Here is a 15,376-nt window from a genome sequence, read left to right as displayed (position 1 = left end):
AAGATACCTTACATGATTTTCTACCATATCAAAGCATTAAGCAACTTGTTTCCTAGAGCAATGACACTTTCACTCCCTGTGGACTGTCCTTTTACACAATGTTCATGCTTAGCTGTGTGCAATCTTTATCTTCTGCTTCCGCCCTCTCTTTTTTCCTGTATTCTTAGCTATAACTTAACTCCATCACATGGAAAATCTTTATCTTGCTGTCTTCACACCATTTCAACTTTGTGTCCTGTTTTCTAAATTTTGAAAATTTTGTCAAGAATTTCTTTATTTTTTCACAATAATTTTGTAAATAATTTAGGGATGCATCTTCAGTTTATAGCTCTCTTCAGTTCTGTGTGTTTTCCCTGTGTCTGTTCACCTCATGGCATCTCTGTAATTCTGTTCTCTTAATTATATTTTAGCACACAAAAACAATGGGAGATAGTCCCCTCAGATGTTAGGTGAAACCTGCAACAGATCTTACTAAAATTTCCTGCCAATAATGATTTTCCTGATAAGCCTTATAATTACTAAGACAATATACTGTTTCATATCATGTGTAGAAAATTTTAACAACCTGATTAAGATAGTGACAGTGTTACAATGCTGCTTGCATTTATTATGGAGGCTGAATGACCTGGTTTCAGCTGGGACAGAGTTAATTTTCTCCCTAGTAGCTGGTATGGTGCTGTGTTTTGGATTTAGTACTAGAAGAATGTTGATAACACACTCATGTTTTAGTTGTTGTTGGGTAGTGTTTAGACTGGCCAAGGACTTCTCAGCTCTCAGCTCTGCTAGGGGCACAAGAAGCTGGGAGGGGACACAGCCAGGAGAGCTGACCCCAACTGGCCAAAGGGCTATTCCAGACTATATGACGTCATGCTCAGTATATAAGCTGGGGGAAGAAGAAGGAAGCAGGGACATTCGGAGTGATGGTGTCTGTCTTCCCAAGTAACCATTACGTGTGATGGAGCCCTGTTTCCTGGAGATGGCTGAACACCTGCCTGCCCATGGGAAGTAGTGAATTAATTCCTTGCTTTGCTTTGCTTGTGTGCGCAACTTTTGCTCTCCCTATTAAACTGTCATTATCTCAACCCACGAGTTTTCTCACTTTTACTCCTCTGATTTTCTCCCCCATCCCATTGTGGGGGGAGTGAGCAAGCGGCTGTGTGGTGCTTAGTTGCCAGCTGGGGTTAAACCATGACACTGGACAAGCCACCTAAGTGACTGATGAGTAATTCTGTTATCTAGGAGACTTCATGCTTTTTTCAAGGGCAAGATTATATGTGGCTCAAAGACGATTGCTTTCAGCGTAGAATTCCATGCACTTTCCTACCTATGAATCCCACAAGCCATAGCAGCTCAGATTCAATATCCTTATTTAGGAAATGAAGGAAAGACTTAATCTCTTCACCAGAGAGGCTATGCTTGTTATCCTAAAGAAACACAAGGATCATAGCTCAACTGATCCTTTTATGTCCACCTCATAGCACTCAAACAGCTTAAACCTGATTCAGCCTACTAATTTCTACATTAAGTACCAAATGTCTTGGAGAGTGATTGTATTGCAGAAGGCAGAGGACTGCCCGTGTGGTTGTTTTTCTAACGAATCTCTAAGGAAACTAAGTGCTGTGATTTCAAATTTTGACCAGTCTAAGAAAGAAATTAACTTTAAAAAGGAAAAACTGTGTTATCAGTAAAATGTAGGCATGCAAAATGATATGCAATGCTTTGGGTATGACTTAATGTATAGTGAATATTAAGAGATACTTCTTCAGTAAGTGTAGTTCTGCACTCAGATACGTAACAGACAAAAGACTGTTCCTGTCTTGCTTGATGAAGAATCTGTATAATGTCTGTGATTAGGATAGCTGAGTTCAAATATGATCTGCTAAAAACCTCCACTTACATGATTTCCATGTCCTCTACAAAAAAGAAATGCCTTCTGTTTGACAGTAAAATGAAGAGAGCTTTGCACTTGAGGAGGGCTGCTCACTTGTATGACTCCTTTGTGTTATGGCACGCCTGGGGATATCTCTGAACCTGCAGCTGAGGCATTCCACAGCTTAAAATGTCTTGTACCAAAGGACTTCCTTGATGAACAAAGAGTAGAATTAGCTGTTCTAAACCAGATTGAGGCAATTCAACGTTTTCAGCGCAGCGAAACAAGGGAGCTTTTCATTATTTCATTGCCCCATCAAAGTTAGGAAGGGTAGTGAACCCATGTAAAAACATTTGCCAGACAGGAGGACAGAACCTTTTTAGAACAAATCGAAGGGAGACCAATATTATTCTGGAATGGTAACTACAGTGTAGGTGACCTTTAATGGTGGTTAGAGGCCTAAATTTCAGTTGCCAAATCAAGCCTTTAGGTGACCAATGGCCAGGGCTTAAGCTATCTGTGACTCAAAGCTTAGTTCTTTGTAGAATGGCTGTGAGACATTCACACTGTTTTATCACAAACATTGTCACTGAGAGACTATGGAAGGTAAAGCCAGGCCAGATAAGTAGAGTGACAACAGAGAAACAGAGTGTTGAGATGGTAATAGCAGCGCAGGGATCTAGAATAAAAACAACACCCAAAAAATGCGTAAAACCCTAAGTAAAAAAAGCAGGTAGAAGGGAAATCTCAACTTGGCTATGTCAAAGATTAGGCCATTCCAATGAGTGATGGAAGCCAGCTCTTACCAGATGACTGCTGAGAGTGAATTAGCACTAGGCTAAGTATTAAGAATATTAATGCTTAGCCCAGTATCTTGCAAGTCCTAGCTCTCAGATGTATCTATTATGCAGTAAATAGTTCCTGGGTGCTCACGAGAATATGCCTCTTACTCTCAGAGTCTCTTTCTGCAGAGCAAAATACGCCTCGAAAAAAAGTGTTGTTCAGTGAGGGCAGGTTGCACCGGCAGACTGCTTCAGAATGAGTCAAATCACTCTACAGAGGCTAACTTTCAGGCAGGTAATATGGGAGATAGGTAAATCTGATCTTTAGAGCAGACTTAAGGTTGCCATGAATGGTAAATCAATCAATGCAACCAGCCAGAGGCAATGTGGGATCTTTTGTTCTTTGATATCCACATCTTCTAATCCAGTAGAAGCGGTTAAAAAATTCCCTTACAACAAGTTCATATCTTTGGGAGAGAGATTTTCATTCTGGTTGCCTGCTCAGGGAAACATTGCTTTATTACTTGTTAGACCACATTGTCAATTTATTTTCTTTGCAGGGGTTGTTTATAGATCTATACATTTAGTTTATTTTGTGCAAAGGAAAGATGAAATCCTTATTTTCTTGTGTAGCACCAGAAGGGCAGGACCGAACAGGCAGATACAGTGCTCATGCTTTTAGGCAGTCCTGTTAGTACCTTCCTAAGCAATTTGACAAGGGTCTGAAGGATTTTGAGCTTCCATTTGCTTAAAACAGCACAAAAACTGGATTTATTCAACCTTGCTTTAAGTTTCAAATGGAGATATTTGTGTTAGGAGCGTAGACACTCAAGGCTCCCTCTATACTTTTTGGAAAGAAGTAGGCTCTCCACAGGATGATTCAGATCTTAGCTCATTTGAATTTCTCTCTTGAGGTGTCATTCTGTTAAGTACAGAAATAGCTTATGCCATTTTTGTGCCTAGGTTAGGCTAGGCACCCAGGAAAGTGCCAAAAGCTAAGTGGAATGACTCTAGATTAAATTTTCTGACAAAGAGTTTAGGTTAAAAGGGAAAAAAAAAAGTCCTTCCAATGACATACATCATATCTGAAATCTGTTAACTTACTGAAAAGGGAGAATAAATATTAGACTTCCTTTCAAGCCTTCTCCTTAATTTCCAGGAGCATATGGCCTGTTAACTCACCTGGCTGCAATTGCCTTTAATACTAACTTGTGTGCCTGTGTTGCCCTGTCAACCAACAGATTGGTACTTTGCTGCTTGAGAGTTAAACGCTGATGTGCTATCAGTGTTCAGACAACACTGCTTATATTTTTCCTCAGTTCTTCTGCTATGAGCTACAAAGTTATTCAGGGTCTTGGTTTTGATTCTCCTCCCTTAAGGTCTGAACAGCCAACACTCTCAGCCATCCAATTCAATGAGAGCAAGGAATGCAATCAGAAGCCAGACTACCTGAAATAATGGTATATTTGATCTGACTTATAAAAGATAGGTGTTTTTCTGAGCATTATTGCAACACTTCCTCAGAGTGCTACATTTAAAGCCAAAGTGTCAGAATGCAACACACCTCCAGACATCAGTGCTTTGTAAAACAAAACAAAATAAGATTTAAAAATGGAACAGGAGTCCTCCCAGCTACAGCTTCTATATGTGTCTAAAGACCTTCTGGTATAGAAATGGCATAACTCTTTGTCAAAATTGGGGCAGAATTCTACTCTTCTACTAAGACATGGAGCTGACACTGTGTAGTAGCCACAAGAACCAGATGAATTATTGATGAATAAAACCAGAATATTAATTCACAGAGGAGTAAGATACTTTTGTTTATAACAATTTCTCATGACGGTGATGAAATATCCTGTATCATTTGGTATGAGCCTCATTAAATATCTGCATCCCATGCCTTTTAAAACTCAAGCTTTAGTGCTTTCTAACTTCTATTTCAGCTTTAAATGCTGGCAGTGAAATCAAGATACATGACTTATTAAAAGCAAAGATTTTGCTATAATGGCAGGGCATTCAGTTCCTCTGTCTGGCATTCTTAAGTCTTTCTATTCACCCATTTTCCAACCTTACAAAAGCAATTGACACAGAGATCTCAAATAAACTTTTATTTTCATCTTCCTGTGCATTTTGGTTTTGTTATGTTAATTGTAGGGTTTTGTCTGGACTGCAAAAAACACACAGGGAATAAGCATTTTGCAGATCATTTCTCTAGACCATGGGAGATCAAGGTCCTCTGTCCATAAGAGTTGATACTCATATTGCCCAGTTAACTGGAAAATGCTTTAGTTACCAGACTGTAAAAAACTGGCATTTTTTTTTCTCTCCATCTTTCCTCCTAGATTGGCAATAGAAGAAAAAATCACAAGGTAAGAAAAAAAACAAAAGTCTTGTTTTACAGCCTACTATGATAGCATTGTCCCTAAGCTGGTAAAGTTCCGGGCTTTGTTTCAGTGCTGCTTAATCAGTGTATCGAGTTAATATTAAATGATAGTTTTTAAACCATCTTCAAGTATATGCATTCTAACCTGTACTTTATGGCACTGAAGTTTTGTTTAAAATTATACCTACCTAGAATTTAAAGAGAGTCCACTATTGCTCTCTAAAGCTGTTAAATGAAGTCTAGATAGGTGAGTTGGGGAAATAGACTTGGATTTCCTTGCCACTCAGAGTATTTCAGTCAAAACAATGAAGCAACTACTGTTTTCAACAAGCAATAAAAGAATATCATGGAATCATAGAATCAGAAAGTATTCAGTCCACAAGGGACCTCTTGTTATCTAGTCCAACGTCCTGCTCAAAGCAGGACTAATAGGACAGGCTGTATAGGGCTGTGTCCAGTCAAGTCTTGCATATGTCCAGGGATCAACACTCCGCTCCTCTCTGGGCAACTTGCTCCAGGGTTTGGCCATCCACATGGTAAAAAAATTTCCAATATCTAATTATTAATATTCTAATTTGTGTCCTTTTCCTCACACCCTATCACTGGGCAGTTCCAAGAGGTGTCTGCCTCCATGTTCTCTGCATTGTCTGATCAGGTAGCTGCAGACAGCAAAAAGATCTCCCTCAGCCTTCTTTTCTCCAGGCTGAATCAACCCAGGACTTTCAGCTTCCCCTTGTCTGTCATGTGCACCAGCCCCATGACAATTGTGGTGTCCTGCACTGGATTAACTCCAAGATGTCCATGTCCTCTTTTAATGGGCAGCCCAAAACACAATGCTGCAGTCGTGGTCTTGCCAGTGCTGAATAGAGGACACAGATCACTTCTCTCAATCTGCTGGCTGCAGCCTTGTTTTTACAGCCCATAAGGAAACTGGCTTTTTCTGCAAGGATGCACTGCTGGTTCACAGTCTGCTTAGTGTCCACCAGCTTCTGCAAAGCTGCTTTCCAGCTGGTAAACCCCCAGAATGTACTGGTACATGGGTTTGTTCTTCCCCAGGTACAGATTTTTGCACTTGCTTTTGTTGAACTTCCTGAGGTTCCTGTTAGCTAGCCCATGTCTCCCTCTTGTCCAGGTCCCTCTGAATATCAGCCCTGCCCTCTAATAGGTAAGTGCTCTTCCCACTTTTTGGGGTTGTCTGCAAATTTGCTGAGAGCACACTCTGTCCCACTATCCAGGTTGTTAATAAAGACATTAAGATGTATTGGTTCCAGTACTGATTCCTGAAGGTTCCCACTAGCTACTGTCCAGCAACTGGACTTTGCACCACTAGTCACAGGCCATTGAGTCCAGCAGTCCAACCAATTTTCCACACACAGACACAGACACAGAATGGCAAGGGTTGGAAGGGACCTTGGGAGATCATCTAGTCCAACCCTCCTGCTAAAGCAGGTTCACCTAGAGTAGGTTGCACAGGACATTGTCCAGGTGGGTTTTAAATATCTTCAAAGAAGGAGACTCCACAACCCACACCTTACTGTCTACATATCCACTCCATATCTCAAAAGCTCAGCACTAAGGAAACTATGATGGACTGTGTGTCAAAGACATTCTTAATGTCAAGGTATGCAGCACCCACTTCCCTCTCCCTGTTCACAGCAAAAATCACTTTGTCACAGAAAGCAGTTAGGTTGTCTAGGTATGAGTTACCCTTGGTAAATTCGCGATAGCTGCTTCAGTTACTTTATTGTCTTTCATATGTTTAGAAATCCTATCCTTCTGACAGGATTTGCTCCATAACATTCGCAGGGGTGGAGGTGAGACCTTTATCTGAATCCTCCTTCTAGAAGATGGATGTGATGTTTGCCTTTTTCCAGTCATCAGAAAACTTCCCCAATTTCCATTAACTTTTGAAAATTATAAAGGCTTCCCCGTCAGCAACATCAGCCAGCTCATCTGGTACCCTTGGATACAACCCATTTGGTCATACAGGCTTGTCTATGTCTAATTGGCTAATATTTAAAAACTAGAAATGAGAATTCTATGTTGGAATAATTTCTGGAGACATCTGAAGGCTAAGAGAACTTAAATATAAATTCAAACCTTTGTTTTAAATTCAAGAGAAGCAGATTTTGCTTATCAACTATAAAGCTGTTCAAAACATTATTTTGTTTGATTGACCTATAGTTGATCTATTTTTCCCAAAGACATCTTCGAGTCCTCCCAAGTAGAAAGGGAAGTCCTATCTCATTTGGAATTTTCTACCTGTCAAAATTTTGAGGATGAGAGAAAATATATTTTTCAGTTAAGTTTTAAACCATTCCCAAGCTTTTAAACAGATCTAGCTTCCATACCATATAATGCTACTATTCCATTCCTTCTTCTATCATTTTTTTCTTATGACATTGCCAAGTATATCAACTGCCCAGCACACTTTTCAGGCTTTACAGTGTATTGTTTTGATGAAGTTCTGGTTTTAAATCTTTTTCTTTTACATTTCTTTTGGTCATTCATATAAATTTACACATGCTTTCACTAGGTCTTAGATAATCAAACATATGTTCTGAACTTTGATATGTAGACTGAAGATTTAATGATCTCTACAATAAACTCCTATTTGAAGCAATAACAGGATGTATTGGAATAATGTTTATACTGCATCAACAGACGTCTAAACTGAGAGAGATGTCATTTTGACTCATGTCATTGTTATCAAAAACATTCCAAGCAAGTGATTTAATTCTATTATTTCAGTTTTGTAATCAAATTTGGTTTATTCAGTCAGGAGAAATGAAAGTTGTTTGTAATGCTAATTTATTTTGCACAGACCACTTTAATTTCAGTGGTGTAATCATTGGAAAGCAAAGAGCTATTAGACTGCATGCAATAAAAGAAAAGGTAAAGTATATTCTGCCCTGTAATCCGCTGTTGGTAAAGGATATATATTTTGGCTTTGAGTTATTAAATAAAAGTTTGGAAGGAAGTGTAAAGGAAGAGAGAAAAACCAATTTATTTAGATTCAATTGCATTTTTTTTTCTATGAGAACATAGCTGTGAATCATTACCTATTCCAACTGACAGAAGAACAAAGGATTAGCAGTATGTAGACACATGTATACATTTAACCCACAACATTTAACATGATTAAACTCCTATATCTTTTTTCTATATTCCAGTAAATATGTCTTCTGCCTTTAGTACGGGGAGGCCTGGCTGTGCACTGACCCAGCAGTGCAGGGGCTCAGCCTCACCATGGCCTGAGCTGGGTGTCGCTGGTTTAACCCCTGCACTGGTGCCAGTGACTGATGCCTCCCCTGCTCCAGTTTCAGCTCCGGGGGTGGCCTCTCTGGGGAGGAAGTGACATCCCTCCATGCACCCCCAATCACTTCCTGACAAACCATAGCCCATAGTGTGCATATGACTGGAGGAATTGCAGTTGGCAGACCAGGAGAAGGATGCAGGCTGGATCAAAACATTTATAAAAATAAACCCAAGTATAGCCAAAGCTGAAGGGGAAGGTTCCCCCCACCATTATGTCCCTCCCAGTGAATAGGGGAGGATGCTGGCAGCTCCATGTGCCACCCCTACCTCTCTGTCTGAGGACTGAGACTGTCAACCTTAGATCCAGAGGGACATGGGAAGGATAAGCATAACCTCAGAGAAAAGGGGCAGCTCCTCGTTAACTGCAGTAGCAATTGTACTACAAAATCTCTTAGTATTGCTGTGACTGGACTACTAATAACTCTTGTATCTTCATTGACTTGTTAAGATTTTAATTAGGCTAGTAATAAATTATTTGTTCCACATATATATACTGTGCTCAATTATTGCTTATAATAAGGTTTGGAGCATAACACACCATACCTAGTCACAAAAAAAGAAGGAAGTGCTTTTAAGCAGTATCATTTGCAATTGTATTTCATAGATTTCATCATCGCATGAGCAACTTTCAAATCCCTATATCACAACTCATTCTCTGTTCTTTTTAAGAATAAGGGGGACTGGTCTGGCTTCAGAATAGAGGTAAGATGCTGAGATAGGTTTATATGAATAGCTACATGTGTACATCCTGTGCTGATTCTGTTTTTTCTTCACTGGTACATTAAGTGAAATAAAGGCAAATTCTTAGGTTTGGTCAGGCCATGTCTCTTCTTCCCTATTTTTGGCCTGTTTACATTAAGACTTGAGACATAATTTACTGAAATAGTTAAAACTGAGTTTAAAGAATCTCAGTAACTCCTGGTGGTTTCCTATTTCTCTTCCAAGTAGTCTTTTGCCTTTCTTTTTGGAGATTATACTTAGAGTAATTTGGGAATATTTAGCTATAAGACAAATGTTACACAGCTCACCCTAAGCACTGAGATGAGGGGTTTATTAGATTTCTGTGGCTTCTTTCTGTACTTACATACAGATTTTGTTCCAAAGAAAACCAAGACTCACTAGAAAAGAAAGAATGTGTCTACATTTCTTATTTTGACTTCACAGAACCATTTAGTACAACCCCTTGTTCAAGCAGGATCAGCTGCAGCAGAATACCCAGGAAAATGTCCATTTGGATTTTTAATATCTCTACAGATACAGAACTCCCCAATCTGTCTGGACGACCTGTTCCAGTGTTTAATCACTCTCACAGCATAATTAAAAAAAACCAAAAAGGTGTTTTCCCATGTTCAGACTGAGTTTGTGTTTTGATTTGTACCCACTGCCTCTTGTTCTGTCAGTGGTTATAAGTGAGAAGAATCTGGTTCCCTCATCTTCATTCCCTTCCAAGCAGGTGTTCATAGACATTGACGGGATCCCACCTGAGCCTGTTCTTTTCCAGGCTGAGAAATTCTAGCTTTCTCAGCTTCTCCTCATGTGAGAGATGCACAAGTACTTCCATAATCTTTGTGGTCCTGCTACAATAAATCCATACCTTTCTTGGACTGGGGAGCCCAGAACTGGACACAGCACTTGAGATGCTGCCTCCCTGGTTCTGTGTAGCGAGGAAGGATCATCTCCCTCAACATGCTGGCAAGTCCAAGCTACTGCTAGCAGGCCTTTTTTGGTATGAGGGTGTATTGATTACTTTTGGTTAGCTTATCATCCACCAGGCCCCCAAGGTCTTTCTTTGCTTTCCAGTTGTTCAGCAACCAGCATGTAATGGTATTTATTCTTCCCCAGATGCAGGACTTGGCACTTCCTCTTGTTGAACTTTATGAGATTCCCTATGGCTCAGTTCTCCAGCCTGACAAAGTCCCTCTGAATGACAGCACACTCATCTGGTGCATCAGCCACTTTTCACAATTTTATACCATCTGGGAAGTTGTGGTGTGCACTAGGTCATTATAATGATGTTGAACAGTACTGGCCCTAGTATTGACCGCTGGGGTACACCACTAGTGACTTGCCTCCAGACAAACTTTGTGTCACTGATCACAGGCCTCTGGACCCAGCTGTCCAGAAGGTTTTCAATATACTTCACTGTCCACTTATCTAACCTGTATGTTGTCAGCTTGTCTATGGTGATGTCACAGAAGTTAGCATCCAAGGCTTTACTAAAATCTATATAAACAACATCCACTGCTCTCCCCTCATCTACCAAGAAAGTAACCTCATTATGGATATCTGTCAGATTGTTCAAGCATTATTTCCCCTTTGTAAATCCATGCCAACTACTCCTAATCACCTCCTTGCTCTTCATGTGCTTAGAAATGTTTTCCGGGAGGAAAGGGCAGACAATGCTGAACAGAGAGGAAGAGTGAACAAAAAGTGAGAAACAGAGGGAATACCAATGCCAGAAGAAGCAGGAACTTCATGGAAGAACAGATATTCTCTGCAACCCATGGAGGAGACCATGATGAAACAGAGGACTGCTCCTCAAGGAACTGCCACCCATGGAGAAACCATGCTGGAGAAAATTTTTCTGACAGAACTGCAGCTCATGGAAGAACCCACAGCAGAACAGATGGATATTCCTGAAGGACTGCAGCCTGTAGAGGAACCATACCAGAGAATGAGAAATGTGTGAGAAAGGAAAGGCAGAGAGAAACTGCTCTGTACTGACTGTAACACCACCACCATCCCCATTACCCCTGTGCTGCATAGGGATGGGAAGAGGAGTGAATGGGAAATTGTAATTTTAACTGCTCAGCAAGGGTGATTTGTGACTGTGGTGGTTTGACCCTGGCTGGATGCCAGGGGCCCACCAAAGCTGCTCTATCACTCCCCTCTTACTGGACAGAGGAGAGAAAAGTAAATCAAAGAGCTCATGGGTGGAGATAAAGGCAGTTTAATAAAGGAAAAAAAAAAACAAAAGCAAAGGCCGTGCGCTGTAGCAAAAGGAAAGAGAACAGGATTTTATTTTCTACTTCCCATTAGCAGGCGATGTCCAGCCACTTCCCGGGAAGTAGGGCTTCAGTATACATAGTTGTTCCTTCCCGAAGATATGACGTGGCAAAAGATGAATGTCCCTCCTCCTCTTCCTTTTCCCTTAGTTTTTATATCTAAGCTGATGTTACATGGTATGGAACATCCCTTTGGTTGGTTTGGGTCAGGTGTCTTGGCTACGTCCCCTCCCAAGATCTTGCCCCCTTCCAGCCCACTGGTGGTGGTGGTAGTAACATTGGAGGCACAGCCTTGATGCTGTTCAAGTACTACTCAGCCGTAGCCAAAACATTGGTGTGTTATCAACCTCTTTCTACATACCAATAGAAAGCACATCCCTATGCTGCTTGACCCAATACAACCTCCACCCCTTATTCCATACCATTTACGTCATGCTCAGGTTCCACATAATTCAGTACATACAGATATATATATTCTAACCATTCCATTGTGCTTAATTCTCATTACTGAAATCCTTTCTTACCAACACTTACAACTTAGACTACATACTTAAACCATCTTCGTACCCAACATACAGCTTTATACATTCTCATTAACTTCTCTTCCCTGTCCTATATTAGTGCTGCATCACTTCCTACAACATACAACTCACATCACAAATTATTTTTCCCCCAAGGTTAAATCTCCTTGAGGCACACACCAGGTCTCCCCATCCTTCCGCATTACCCACCAAGTACACCCAGATCCTTGAGCAAAAACAATCCCACGAATAGGTTTGCCTTTTCCCATAGGAGGAACAATCCACACTGCCTTCCCCAGCCACTTCCCCATGTGCACTACAGGGACCTTACCTCCTCCCACAGTCTGTAGGGGTTTTGTTTGGGCAGGACCCGGATGGTTAGCAGATCCTCTGGTATTAACTAACCAAGTGGCTTCTGCTAAATTTGTATCCCAGTGTTTCCACGCCCCATTGCCCAAGGCTCTCAACATAGTCTTTAACAGTCCGTTATATCTCTCAATCTTTCCAGAGGCTTATGGGTAATAGGGGATGTGATACACCCACTCAACGGCATGTTTCTTTGCCCAGGAGTTTATGAGGTTATTTCGGAAATGAGTCCCATTGTCTGATTCAATTCTTTCTGGAATACCATGACGCCACAGAATTTTTCTTTCAGGGCCTAAGATGGTGTTTTGGGCAGTGGCATGGTTTACAGGGTATGTTTCCAGCCAGCCAGTAGTTGCTTCTACCATAGTGAGAATGTAATGCTTGCCTTGGCGTGTTTGTGGCAGTGGTCCAATATAGTCTATCTGCCAGGCCTCGCCGTATCGAAAACCCAGCCACCACCCTCTGTTCCAGGGAGATTTTACTTGTGTGGATTTCTTAATTGCAGCGCATGTTTCACAGTCATGAGTGACCTGTGTGATGGCCTCCATGGTCAGATCCACCCCTCGCTCACGAGCCCATCTGTATGTTGCATCTCTCCCTAGATGTCCCAATGTTTCATGGGCCCATCGAGCTACAAATAATTCACCCTTACGATCCCAGTCCAGGTCTACCCGAGCTATATCAATTTTGGCAGCCTTGTTTGCCTGTTCATTGTTTTGATGCTCTTCAGTGGCACATTTTTTGGGCATGGGACCATCTACATGACGTACCTTTAGAGCCATGTTTTCTACCCAGGCAGCGATGTCCAGCCATAATGCAGCAGCCCAGATGGGTTTTCCTCTGTGTTGTCAATTGGTCTTTTTCCATTGCTGTAGCCAACCCCGTAGGGCATTAGCCACCATCCAGGAGTCAGTATAGAGAGAGAGTACTGGCCACTTTTCTCGTTCAGCGATCTTTAGGGCTAGTTGAATGGCTTTAACTTCTGCAAATTGACTTGACTCACCTTCTCCTTCAGTGGCCTCAACAGCCTGTCATGTGGGACTCCACACAGCAGCTTTCCACTTCCGACAATTTCCTACAACACGACAGGATCCATCAGTAAACAAAACATAACGCCTTTCATCTTCTGATAACTTATTATATGGTGGTGCCTCTTGGGCACGAGCCACCTCCTTAGGCAGTGCTCCAAAATCTCTGCCTTCTGGCCAGTCCATGATCTCTTCCAGGATTTCTGGGTGATTGGGTTTCCCGAGTCGAGCTCGTTGTGTGATTAATGCTACCCACTTACTCCATGTAGCACTGGTGGTGTGATGTGTAGATGGAGTGTTTCCTTTGAACATCCAGTGTAGCACGGGCAATTGCGGTGCCAAGAGGAGATATGATTCTGTACCAACAACCTCTGAAACAGCTCGGACACCCTCATATGCTGCTAGTATCTCTTTTTCAGTTGGGGTGTAGTGGGCTTCAGATCCTTGGTACCCCCAGCTCCAAAACCCTAATGGTCGACCTCGGGTTTCTTATGTTTTCTGCCAGAGGCTCCAGGTGAGACCATGTTCCCCTGCTGCAGTGTAAAGTATATTTTGCACAGATGGTCCTGCCCAAGAGCTACTGCATGAGCTATTTCCTGTTTGATATGCTCAAAGGCTTGTTGTTGCTCAGGGCCCCACTCAAAATAGTTCTTCTTCCGAGTTACTCAATACAGAGGGCTCACAAGCTGACTATAACCTGGAATATGCATTCTCCAGAACCCTACAAGGCCTAGGAAAGCTTGTGTTTCCTTCTTGTTAGCTGGTGGAGACATAGTTGATATCTTGTTGACCACATCCATAGGCTCATGACGGCGCCCATCCTCCCATTTTATTCCCAAGAACTGAATCTCCTATACAGGTCCCTTGACCTTGCTTTTCTTTATGGCAAAACCAGCTTTCAGAAGAATCTGAATTACTCTTTTTCCCTTCTCAAACAGGGATGATCTGTCATGGAGGACAAGGAGGCCCAGCTGCAAGAAGTCATTAAAATGTCTGGAAGCAGGAATCCTTGCAAGGGAGTGAAATTTCCCTTGGTGATAAGAAACAGCTTCAGCATTGTCTTGTAGCTATTCTGGAATGGGACTGCTCAGGGGCTGCCTTTGTGCAGCAAAAGGAAGAGGAGTCAGAAAGGAATGACCTAAGTGGAGTCTGGGAAAAGAGGGAGGAAAAATATTGGTTTTGTCGTTGTTTCCTACTACCCAAATCAGCAGTTAAAAATATTTAGTCAGTCATAAATTAAGTTAATTTTATCCAAGTCCAGTCAGTTTTGCCCATAACTGTAATTGGTAATCTGTCTCTCTGTCTTTATCTCAAGACATGAGTTTTCCTGTTCCTCATATTCCTATTTTTCCCCATGCCACTGAGGGGAGAGTGGGGTTGAACAAGCAGTTGGATGGGCTAGCCAAGGCTAACTCATCATAAAATTTATAGTGGATATCCACTAACAGTGACACCTATGTTGATCTACCCACTAATCCTGACCTAGGTGCTCAACTGGCTCACTGAAATGCCTTTATACCAATGCGCGCAGCGTGGGGAACAAGCAGGAAGAGCCAGAGTTCTGTATGTGGTTGCGGGGCCATGATGTCATTGTAATTACAGAGACATGGTGGGACAACATGCATGACTGGAACGCTGCCATTGATGGCTATGTGCTTTTCAGGAAAGACAGGCCACGAGGCGAGGCGGTGGAGTCGCTCTTTATGTAAAAGAGCAACTGGAATGTATAGAACTCTACCTGGGAGCGGATGAAGAACAAGTTGAAAGCTTGTGGATAAAAATTAAGGGGCAGGCCAGCATGGGTGACACTGTGGTGGGGGTTTACTATAGACCACCCAACCAGGATGAGGAAGTGGACGAGGCCTTCTACAGACAGCTAAATGTAGCCTCACAATCGCAGGCCCTGGTTCTCATGGGAGACTTCAACTATCCTGATATCAACTGGAAGGACCACCCGGCAAGGTGCGCACAGTCCAGGAGGTTCCTGAAGAACATCGATGATAACTTTCTGACCCAGGTGGTGGAGGAGCCAACAAGAAATGGAGCGCTACTGGATCTTGTGCTGGCAAATAAAGAAGAATTGGTTGAGGATGTGAAGGTAGG

The sequence above is a fragment of the Egretta garzetta genome, unplaced genomic scaffold (assembly GCF_000687185.1).
Source record: "Egretta garzetta isolate BGI_Z169 unplaced genomic scaffold, ASM68718v1 scaffold55, whole genome shotgun sequence".
In the NCBI taxonomy this organism is placed as follows: Eukaryota; Metazoa; Chordata; class Aves; order Pelecaniformes; family Ardeidae; genus Egretta; species Egretta garzetta.
The sequence above is the reverse complement of the archived record's forward strand: the minus strand, read 5'-3'. Positions refer to the sequence as shown.